The sequence below is a fragment of the Anser anser genome (genome assembly GCF_964211835.1).
Source record: "Anser anser genome assembly, chromosome: 18".
Lineage (NCBI taxonomy): Eukaryota > Metazoa > Chordata > Aves > Anseriformes > Anatidae > Anser > Anser anser.
In genome coordinates, this window is record NC_139739.1 from 2,931,608 (window position 1) to 2,941,913 (window position 10,306).

The 10,306-nt window shown below is 51.2% G+C and overlaps 1 long non-coding RNA gene across 1 annotated transcript; it reads left to right on the top strand.

The window, feature by feature from the left end:
• Positions 1–4,614: 4,614 nt before the first annotated feature.
• LOC310883630 lies at positions 4,615–9,367 on the top strand. Its single transcript, XR_014573613.1, has 2 exons — positions 4,615–4,731; positions 5,763–9,367. It is a non-coding gene; the product is annotated as an uncharacterized lncRNA (long non-coding RNA).
• The last annotated feature ends 939 nt before the right edge of the window (positions 9,368–10,306 follow it).

The following is a 10,306-nucleotide window of genomic DNA, read 5'->3' on the forward strand; positions in this document are numbered from 1 at the left end:
GGGGGGGGGGGGGGGGCACACACACACAACGCGGCGACACCCGGCGGGGGGAGGACACCGAGAGAGGAAAAAAAAAAAAAGGCAAAAAAAAAACAAAACGGGGCCGGTTTTGCCTATTAAAGCCCCGGGAGCCAATCAGCGGCGAGCTTCCATTTTGTTCAGGGCTTAAAGGCCGCGCGGCTGCCCCGTGCCCCCCCCCCGCCTCCCGGTCCCCCTCTTTCCCCGGTCCCCCCCCCCCTCCGGAGGCGCGGAGCCGGGCGCGGGGCGGCGGCGGCGGCGGCGGCGGGCGCGGGGCCGCAGCTCGGGGCCGCGGGCGGGCAATTGGCTGGGGAGCGGCGGCGGGCGGCGGCGGCCAATCAGCGCGCGGCTTGCATCGGGCTCGCGTTCTTAGGCGGCGCGCTAAAGGCGGCCCCGAGCAGACAGCTAAGGAGAGGCCACGGGCGCGGGCGGCCATCTTCCTGCGGCGGGGCGGCCGTGGCCAACTCCGGGCTTTTTTTCCTTTGTTCCACAAAGGGGGAATCCTCCATTTGAATCCACTCCGCAGGAGCGCCCAAGGGGGGTGTTTAAGGTCTGGCAGCAGGCTTAGAGGAGCTCGCTGAAGAAGGAAGATTTTTTTTTTTTTTCTCCCCCCCCCAAAAAAAAATCTGTTTTTTTTTTTTTTTTCCCTTATGAATCGGGATCCATCTTTGTCTTGTGTAACTAGGTCACGGCACACCCTTTGTCAGCAGTAACAATTTTGAACGCAAAACAAAAAAAAAAAAGTAAATACATGATTTTTTTTTTCGTTGTTCGGTTTGGGTTTTTGGTTTTTTTTCCGAAGCTTTATAGAGCTTTGTGATGACTGAACAATAAATTTTAGAAAGTATTTCCTGTATTAAACACTCAATTCCTGGCCATTTTTATTAACTCCTCTGGTGCTTTTAAAGGTAACGTTTTAAATATAGACATAGGAATACTGAATTCTGGCAAAAAAAAAAAAGCAATCTTACTATAAGCTTTCTTTTCTCTTTCCTTACATTGTAAGTACCCAATCCATTCTGTCCTTGCTAAGTGTAGTTTTCATGTTAATGTTACTGAAGTGGTCCTTATTTATAAACCTTCATTTGCATGTCTCTATGTTCTTGTCTGTTTATCTAAACCAATTTATGCTTTTGAAATATTTGACTTCTAAAGCAAAATATCTACCTAAGAGATTCTTAAAGCTGTTTACAACCAGTAACTGTTAACCAGGTGTTTTCACACTAACATACGCAGCCTAAAATTATGCGGGAGAGCATTTTTAGCGTCTGCGTGCTCCGTGGAAAAACACTGAGCGTCCTTTTTATGTACAGAGTAAATCTGCCACGGGAACGTAGATTTAAGCCTCGAGTAGGACTCCTCGCTGCGTACGGTCAGTCAACATAGCTGGACAACGTTTTCTATAGCTTGCTTTTCGGTTGATTTTTTTTTAATGCTAGACCACTGCCATATAAAGATCCGTAACTATCTCAACAAGATCTGCTTTGACTTGCAAACTTATGAGAGAAGTGGTGATACAGATCATATATATTTATAGCCATATTAAAAAAAAAAAAAGCGTAACAACTTCACCTTCAGAGCTGCATTCAACTATGGTGCGCGGGTAAGTAAACCCTTTTGCCCTTGCAGAGAAACATATAGACCAGGCCTGTGCGGCTAACGTTATTGTCCTGGGCGAAAGATCCTAATGGTCGTCTTAAGAGCGGTGGCGATGTCCTTCTCCTCAGATACATCTACAGCACATCTGAAATTTTCTATTCTCAGGGAGAGATTTCTCTTTCTGCACAAAGCGCTTGGTTGTCCGCAGCCCTGCTTTTGTTTGTTTTTTTTTTTTTTGCGGAGAGGCGCCGTGAATCCATTGCAGGCATTACGTGGCTGCTCAGTTGAACGCACAAAAGAGGAAAAAAAAAGTCTGCCTGTGAACCGTAAGATGTTACTGAGGTTGATTTTTGAAAAGGCGAAAAGGTGGTGGTGGTGGTGGTGGTAGGGTTCCCTTACATGTTTATCCGTCTAATTACAGAAGCTCGACCAAAAAAAAAAGCAAGTGACAAAATGGGGTGGGGGGGGCTGTTTTTCAGGACGGTGAGTCTTAATGGCGGATGTCTCACTGAAAAGCACTGTAAAATCCTTCATACCGAGAGTCAGTGGGCTGGAGAGAGGGGGAAAAATGAGGTCTGGAAGTAAATCCAAAATGAGGGAGTTGCCTTCCAAGTGAGGGACCCTTTGCAGCCTGAGTTTTACAGTTGGAGAGCCGTGACGCAGTTGGTAATTCACAGCAGTTGTGCTTTAGTGCAGCCACCCAGCCCATGAAATGGCCTCCCCGCCGAAGTCTGGTGGTTTTATTGTGTGAAAGCCTGAGGAAGCACCGCGTCTCGGGGCGCCGGGAGGGGCGGCTGGCGGCGGGCAGGGCGCTCCCGGTCGCGCTCCATGTTGCGTGAGGGTAGCCGCCATCATGGCTTCTCCTTCAGCGCCGCGTTCTCCTCAGGGCTGGGGCGGCGGCGAGCCGGGTTCTCCCCCACTGCCTGCCGGCTCTGCGCGTCCCGATCACTGCAGGGAAACGGCTTTTTTTTTTCTTTTTTTTTTTTTTTTTCCCGCCCCCCCCTTCCCCCACGGCTTTTGTGAGGGGTTGTGGAAGGCGAAGACGAGGAGGGAGCGGGGCGCCCGGCGGCTTTTTCTCGCCCCGGCTGCCTCGCACAAGATGGCCGCGCCGGGGAGCGCCCTGCAGCAGCGGGGAGGCGGCGGGGCTGGCGGGGCTCCAGGCCGGCCGGCCGGGCGGGGAGGACAAAGGCAGCTCGCATAATGCAGGCGAAGCCCTGGGAGCCTATAAATAACGCCGCCCGCCCCTCGCCTGCTTCCCTTCCCCCCCTCAGCCGCAGCCTGCGGCTCGCTTTTTATAAATACCGAAAGATGGAAGCAGCCTAATGCAGTGGGGGGGGGGGAAGGGGGGGGGGGGTAAAAAAGAGCAACAAACAACCTCCTCCTGCTTAAAAAAAAAAAAAAAAAAGAAAAAAAAATCTGAGGGGGGAGAAAGGCAGGCAAATGAGCTGGCCGCGGGAGGAGCAGGGCGGCGTCGCCAGGCTCCCCGCCTGGAGCGGGCTGCGCCCCGCCAACGTGCCGGGGGAGCGCGGCCGCCGCTCGTCACACGGCTCCTCGGTTGTTTTTTTCCTTCTCCCGGGCTTCCCCACACCCTCGCCCCGCCACCGCCGAGCCGCTGCGGCCGCTGCCGTTGCCTCCTGCCGCCTGCAGCCAGGGAGGAGTCGGCCCGGCCCGAGCGGGGCCGGCCTGAGGCGCCCACAGCCGAGGGCTCGCTGCCGGGCCGCCATGGCCCCGCTGAGGTGTTCCTGTTGTGCTTGGGTTTGGTTTTTTTTTTTTTTTTTCATCCTTGGCTTTGGGTTTTTTTTTTTTTTCATCCCAAGCAGCTTTTCCTGCAGCTCGCTTCGGGCGGAGGCGTGGGGTTCTGGTGGTTTTGTCTTTCGGAGCTTCGTAAGCCTCGGCGGGGAGCTGCGCCGTGTCCTTCACTGCATGCTAAAACGAGATAGGGCAGGGCCGGGAGGGGAGCGAGCAAACCCCCCTCGGGGCTGGCCTGGCCGCTGGGGCTGCCACGGGGGGAGGAAGGGGAGGATGTGAGGAAGGTGAGGAAGATGAGGTGAGGATGTGAGGAAGGTGAAGGTGAGGAGGTGAGGAAGGTAAGTGCCGCCGGGCCCCGCAGCTTTGGTTAAACCCGTGCCGTGCTGCGTGCCGAGGCTCCAGCCCTGCTGCCCTGCCAAGGAGGTAATTTCGCAACAACGTCAGGTTACGCTTTCTTTTTTCTTTTTTTTTTTTCTTTTCTTTTTTCTTTTTTTTTTTTCTCCTTCCCCTTCCCACCTTCACCCCCCTCTTCGGTCTTCAGTGCTCCCCGCACCCCAGGCAGTTCGGAGCAAGCAGCAAACCTGTCTGCACAACACAACACATCTCCACCAGGAGGAAAGGAAGATAAAAAAAAAAAAAAAGGAAAACCAAACCCTCCGAACTGCTCGCAGACGGGTTCCCTTCAGGCTCCGGTGCCCCCCGGTGCCAGCAGCCCCCCCCGGCAGCCCTGTGGGGAGCGCCTCGGCCTCCCGGCATGGGACGAAATGGCCGAAGCTGGCAGCACGGCGATCAGAGCACGGCGTGGAGCCGTGCTTGGGTTGGCAGGGTGGCTTCTGGTGTTCTATTTCCTATTTTGAACTGCTGTTTTGTTTTTTTTTACCACTTGCATCACGAGTTAAATCAACGTGTAAAGCGATTAAGAAAATTAGCCGATCTAAACAGCATCGGCCATTAAATTCCCTGGGATTTTAAGCTGACGTTTAAGTAGATATCTGGATATTAACAATCTCTGCATTTTAACTTAAACCTCAATTTTAGACTTATTTAACCCTGAAGCAAACTGGCTCTGCCTAACACAGCCCGGGCTTCAAAACAAGTCAGCCAGCCCATAATACTGCGGGAGCTCAGACAGCTTTGTCTGTACGTGCACCTTCCTGTGCCTTTTTCCAGGGCTGTAATCGCGGTGAGCGCTCGGTCCCTGTTGGGGACGGGTGTCCCCATGCTGCCATCGGCGAGCAGCTCAGATTTGGACGTCCTGGAGCTGGTGCCTGGTGCTGGCAGGGCCAGATCCTGCTGGGGCGGCGAGCGGGGTATGGCAGCCCCAGTGCATGGTGTGGGTCCTCAGCACTGCTGGAAATTGCTTTTGTAAGTCTGAACTGAAAAATTTCTTTACGTTTTCAGGGTTTCTAAATGACTGTAATGTTCGGTGTAGTTTAAAAGCCACCAAGGCAGTTGAGACCAGTTGCGCTCCCGGAGTGGGTGGTTTAATGGCTGAAGCTCGTATCTGAAAAGCTGAGTGTTCTGGTACAGCGCGTTTAAATCCCAGAAAGGTCAAACCAGACTTTCATACCGAGTTAGATTGACCCTGGTTTACTGCGTGAGACTCTTTAGAGAAAGAAAGAGATCTTTCAGGGGAAAGGGAAAAAAAAAAAAAAAGATTTTTTCCTCCGAATGGCCTGTGGTGGCTCTACGCACATTCTTAAAGCAGCAGGGTTTGTTCTTGCCCACAGCGTCCCTCCCCTATATTGTTGAGACGAAAACTCTTATGCTAATTCTTTTAGTGTCTGTTATCAATAAGAAGTTGTTTAATTTCTTTGGCAAAGTGTTGCAACTAAAGCAAATTAGATCGAGAGGCAAAGTGAAATAAAAAATATGCAGCTGCTCTGCCAAACAATGATCGGGACTGTTTACAGCGTTTTGTTTTAGACTGGCTTGTACACAGAATCCTTTATATCGAAGGTTTGCATGTCACAATCCATTGCTTGTGCAAGCAGACTAGATTAATAGCTTATAAAGGACAAAAGGGACCTAGGCTCATCTGGTTAGACTTCCTGCATTATGCAGGTCATAAGATATTTGGGAGTTTGTTGCTTTTTTTCATTTGAGAGAATTTAACAATAGCATACCCATGTCTTAGGAAGGAGATCAGAATTTAATTTTAAAATGGCATCTGAGAGAGAGTAAGGTAAGAGTTGGCAGATTGTTTCTATCAAAATCGACCTGACAGACTGGAAATTAAGATACCTTTTTAAAACTGAGTTTTGTCTAGTTTCTGCTTTCAATTATTGGGCGCTGCTGCATGTCTGTCTGCTGGACTGAGTGCTCTGTTACCAGATTTCTGTCCTCGTGTAGCTGTGTACAGACTTGTAACTGAGCATTTAGTGCTCCCTTTGCAGGCTCGCAGAGCTCCTCTCAGGTCCGGGTTTACCGATTCTGTCATCGCTGCCACTGCGCTTCCCTGTGAACTCTCCAGTTCTTCCCATGTTGATCTGGGCACCTGGAACCGGACAGAGCGTTCAGCAGTGCTGGCACCCGGTGCCGCCAGCACGCTCGGCTGAGGTTTCTGTTACACATCCAGGGATTGCTCCAGCCCGTGCTCAGCTGGTTTTCCCCGCACGGCTCCTAAAATGCTATCCAACCTGCTCCTTCCTGGGACAGTATCCCCATCCCATCAGCTTCTGCTCTTTGTTCTGTCGATGGCCTTGCACTTGAAAAGGGCAGTCCTTAGCATTCTTGCTTGCAGTGGCCTTTTTTTATACATCCTGCTGCTGCTGTTACCAACCAGGTCTGTAGGGGACATGTAATTACTTCAAGTTTCCTTCTCAGCTCATTGATGAACGCTGCTTCTGCCCCTGCTGTAGGAGTGTCCCAGTTCCAGGTGTGTGCGTGCCTCAGTCTTGCCAATACTGAGTCAGGAGGAGATCTGATCTACCCCGTCCCGTGCCGCACCCATTCCGTGGGAGGAAAGCCCAGTTGAGGCGCTGGAAGGGAGCCTGAGGCTCGCTGCAGCATGCGCCCGCCCTGGTGACTAAAGCATAGCTATTAAATAACACGGGGCCCAAACCAGATAGTTGCAGGACCCATAAATGAAAGATAACAGCTGTAGGACACGGTGATTACTACTGCACTTTGAGACGTCGTTAGATGGATTTTATTCCATGTGATCACGCCGTCTTAGTTTTATATTCTCTACTCATAATCACGTAAATACTTCACAGGGGTTGAAGTATGTATGGCACATCAGCCCTCTTGTAGACATCTCCTACTAGTGATACTACCTTTATTACCTAACCCGGAAGCTTCTTCAGTTTCTCTCTCAGCAGCTAAACTCAGGGAGCTCTGCCCCTGTGGACTTGCAGCAGAAATCCCCCAGACTCACCTTCCAGTTTGGCTGAGCAAGCAGAAGCGCGCAGGGGCCAGCTGGGCCTGGCAGTGCCCTTTGCCGGGCTGAGCCCTGTTGCCTTTCCCCTGCAGCTCCGCGCTGCCGCCCCTACCACTCTGCTCAGCTGCTCTTCCAAGACCTAGACGTGTTTGGGGCTGCTCACCCACTGCCAAATTTGATGGAGGCTGGAAGAAGGTGGGGAAAAATGACACAGAACTACAGTTACATTAGACTTAATTTTAGGAAACCAGGCTAAAAATATCGAAAGAACATCGAGGAGGAATACGGCCTGGGTATTTGCCTGTTCAGGTCTTTTTTTTTTTTTTGGCGATGACATTTTTAATTTCTTCCTAAGTACGGCAGATCAGACGGCTAGGGGATTTCTCAGCCAAAATATGCAACCTCCTGACAGATGTCACCTGTGTGCCTGCATGCTCTGAGGATGCACGGGACACACGTACTGAATAACAACGGGGAGGTGCTGGTCTGTTGTCTTGTTTCGACTGCCTGGGTACAAAGAGGGATACCTTCACACCCAACAGGGGAACAAAGAGTTATTTTAAGATCCATACAACTTTTGATGGACACATTGGACGTGTGCCAGGGCTGGTTTTTTTGTCTTTTTTTTTTTTTTTCTTTTCCTTTTAAACTGCGTCTGTTCATTTTATTTCTGGTAGTATTATGACAAAGCCACCTCTGTAAGATAGGTAGTGAGTGCTTTCAGAGATCTAATCGTTCTTGAGCTTTAAAAGAATAAAAAAGCTGTTTCAACACCTGACTTGCAGAATGTTTTGTGTTGCTACTTGCCATTGAAATGCAGCTGCTATTGAAACGCCGTGATCCCATCAGTATGTACAACCGGTTATTGTTTGGAGTACTTTCATGCTTACAGAAATCATTAAATAAATCAAGAAGGCTGGCAATTCTAATCAATGTTTTAAAGCTGTCAAATTACTAAACATTTCACTTCATTGCTTCACGGCCTAAACAGTATGGTTTTTTAAAGGGAAAAAAAAAAGGAATGTACCATTTAAAAAATTCTGACACTCGCAGAGTTTGCATCAAAAGCACACAAAGACAGAGATAAGTGACCTGAGAAGGTATTTATGCATTAAAATACTCGTGTGTCTGGACACCTGTCATTAAGCAGCCTGAATGCGATGCCGGTTGGAGAGCTGTGAGCCTTTTTAACAAACGCAGGGCACCGAGGGGACGTCTGATTAAAGTGATGGAGCACCAAACGCTACAGCCAGCAAAGCGACGACAAAGATCAAATGGAAGGAGTTCAGCTTACAAATCGGAGCATTTCCTTCTAACTGCCGCGGTGCAAACAACCTACGACATGCGATAAAAGGCGGTTTTGCCCTTGACTTTGTTGCTGTTGCTCCTGCATCAGCGCGTGAGGATCCCCGTCCCGATTTATTTTTCGGCAGGAGGTTTGGGAGCTCAGCCCCGGTTCTCAGCCGAGCGGGCCAGGACGCGGGGAGGTGGATGCCTTGCCATCCATCCCGCCTGCATGGCAGCAGCGCCCAGTTGCTAAGCAGCTGCAGAGCCGGCCTCGCTGCGCCACCAATCAGCTGTGCTAAGGGAGCAGCACCGGGTCCCCTGCATCGAGCGGAGAGGAGCCAGCAGCGGCCATGGTGGAATTGTTTTCTGATTGTTTTCTGCCCTGGCTGGCTCGCGGGACCCCGACGCGAAGGGCCGCGAGCAGGAGCAGGGGAGGGCGAGGGAGAGGCAGCATATGCGCACAGCGGAGGTTACAAAGGCAGCAGATCTTAGCAGAGCAGGGGGCACACGCCGAGGAGAAAGAAGTGGGAGAGAGGCCAAATGCACGGTTCGGAATAGGAAAAAAGAGAAAAAAAAAAAAACAGGAGGGGAGTGCGGCATATGGAGAGGGGAAATAAAGCAGAACTTGCACGGCCTGTGAATAATTCAATAGGAAAATACGGGGGGAGAGGAAAAGGAGGTTGATTCATTACTGCCCTTCACCTCGTGGAGACAGCTTCACCCGGGAAAAGGAGGTGTGGAATACAACAGCATCGTTCATGTTTCTCAATGGACTGTAGGTTTTGCATTTCAACCCCTGCCATTTGGGGTTTTCTCCCTGGCTAGCCCCTGCCTTTTGTTTAGATGGGATTCCTGCAGGCTCTGCTCTTACCTTTGCCTAGCTTCTGATTTATTTTTATACTTGCTTTAGCTTTTCTGTGGTTTTGTGCGTGTTTTTTTTTTCTATAAGTCTTAAATTCAAATGCCTTTTCCATATACTTTAATTGTTTTAACCTTCGAGGGGCAGGCCGTTGCTAATGCCTAACTGAAGTTAGTCTCCAGTGCATCCACAACGCCATCGCTACTTTTCTCCCCATGCCTCCTCTGGGAGCTGCCCCGCATCCTGCCCTGCGCGCTGTCCTGCCTCTTGCCCGCGCGCTGCCTGCCAGCACGTTGGGCAGACTTGCTGCTCTCAGTGTCTAGAAGCGATTCCTGCGGCGCTAAACGATCCCAAGCTCCTGCCGTGTTGCGTAAGGGATGTAAAAAAGCGTCACAAACATCTTCAGGGTTATTGGGACCAAAAGAGATTCCAGCCCCACCACCGTTCAGCTGCCTGTATGCAAAAAAAACAAACTTCATGGTCTCAAAGCCCAACGCGCAATCGCCTGCGGGACGGGAGATGCCAGCAGAGCTGGCAGGGAGGCCAGGGACCGCCACGTTCCTCTCCCCAGCTCCTCCAGGCTGGGGACACATTTGTACAGGAGGCGTGGGGAGAGGAATCAAAGCCCTTGCAGCTGTTGCCTTCTTCCATGGTCAGCCCTGGCGGCTCAGCACGCTTTTCCCCAGGTCCAAAACTGAGTCCTAAAAGGAAACCGAGGTGCCCGCCCCGAGCTGCAGCGGAAAGGATTTGCTGTGGGCTCTGTGTGTGTATTTCAAGCCAGTAAAACGCCTGGGAAATGCACAGCCCGGTGTGTGTACTTGCAAGATTTTTGTCTTGTCAGTCTGGTTTGGAGCAATTCTATTTTTGTATTCATTTGTCCACAGTCCTGGGCCTTTGCACAGGCGCTGCCTCTGCCACTGCTAGGGCCTGAGATCATTAAAGGTCCAGGGGCGCTGACATTTTACAAGCAGCTTCAGCTGCGTGCCACGGAGGGGCATTTTTAGCACGATGAGAGGCCAGAGTTTAATTAGAATGGTTTCACCGAGGAAACCTCCCTGCCTGAAGAAACCAGAGCCGCTACGTTAATCCCAGCAAGCAACTGGGAACTTCGCAGCATGCCTGCTGTCCGGGCGCGAGCCAGGAGGGGCGAAGCGCGCGTAGGAAGAGAGGAACGCGCAGGAAACAAGCTCACTGCCCAGCACGGGGCCGCAGGACCTTACAGCAGAAGTTACGGTGCCTCCCAAACGCAGTTACGCAGCAGATTTTATCTTCTCCCCAGCCTGCAGTCGCTGCCCTCCATGGCAGGTTTGCACAAACACCGGAGGGGAGGACGTGTGCTTAGTGCGTTATCGGCCCTTTATTTCGATGCCATGCATTGCTCTGCCCCTATTTCACACCAGTGCCTTCTCCTA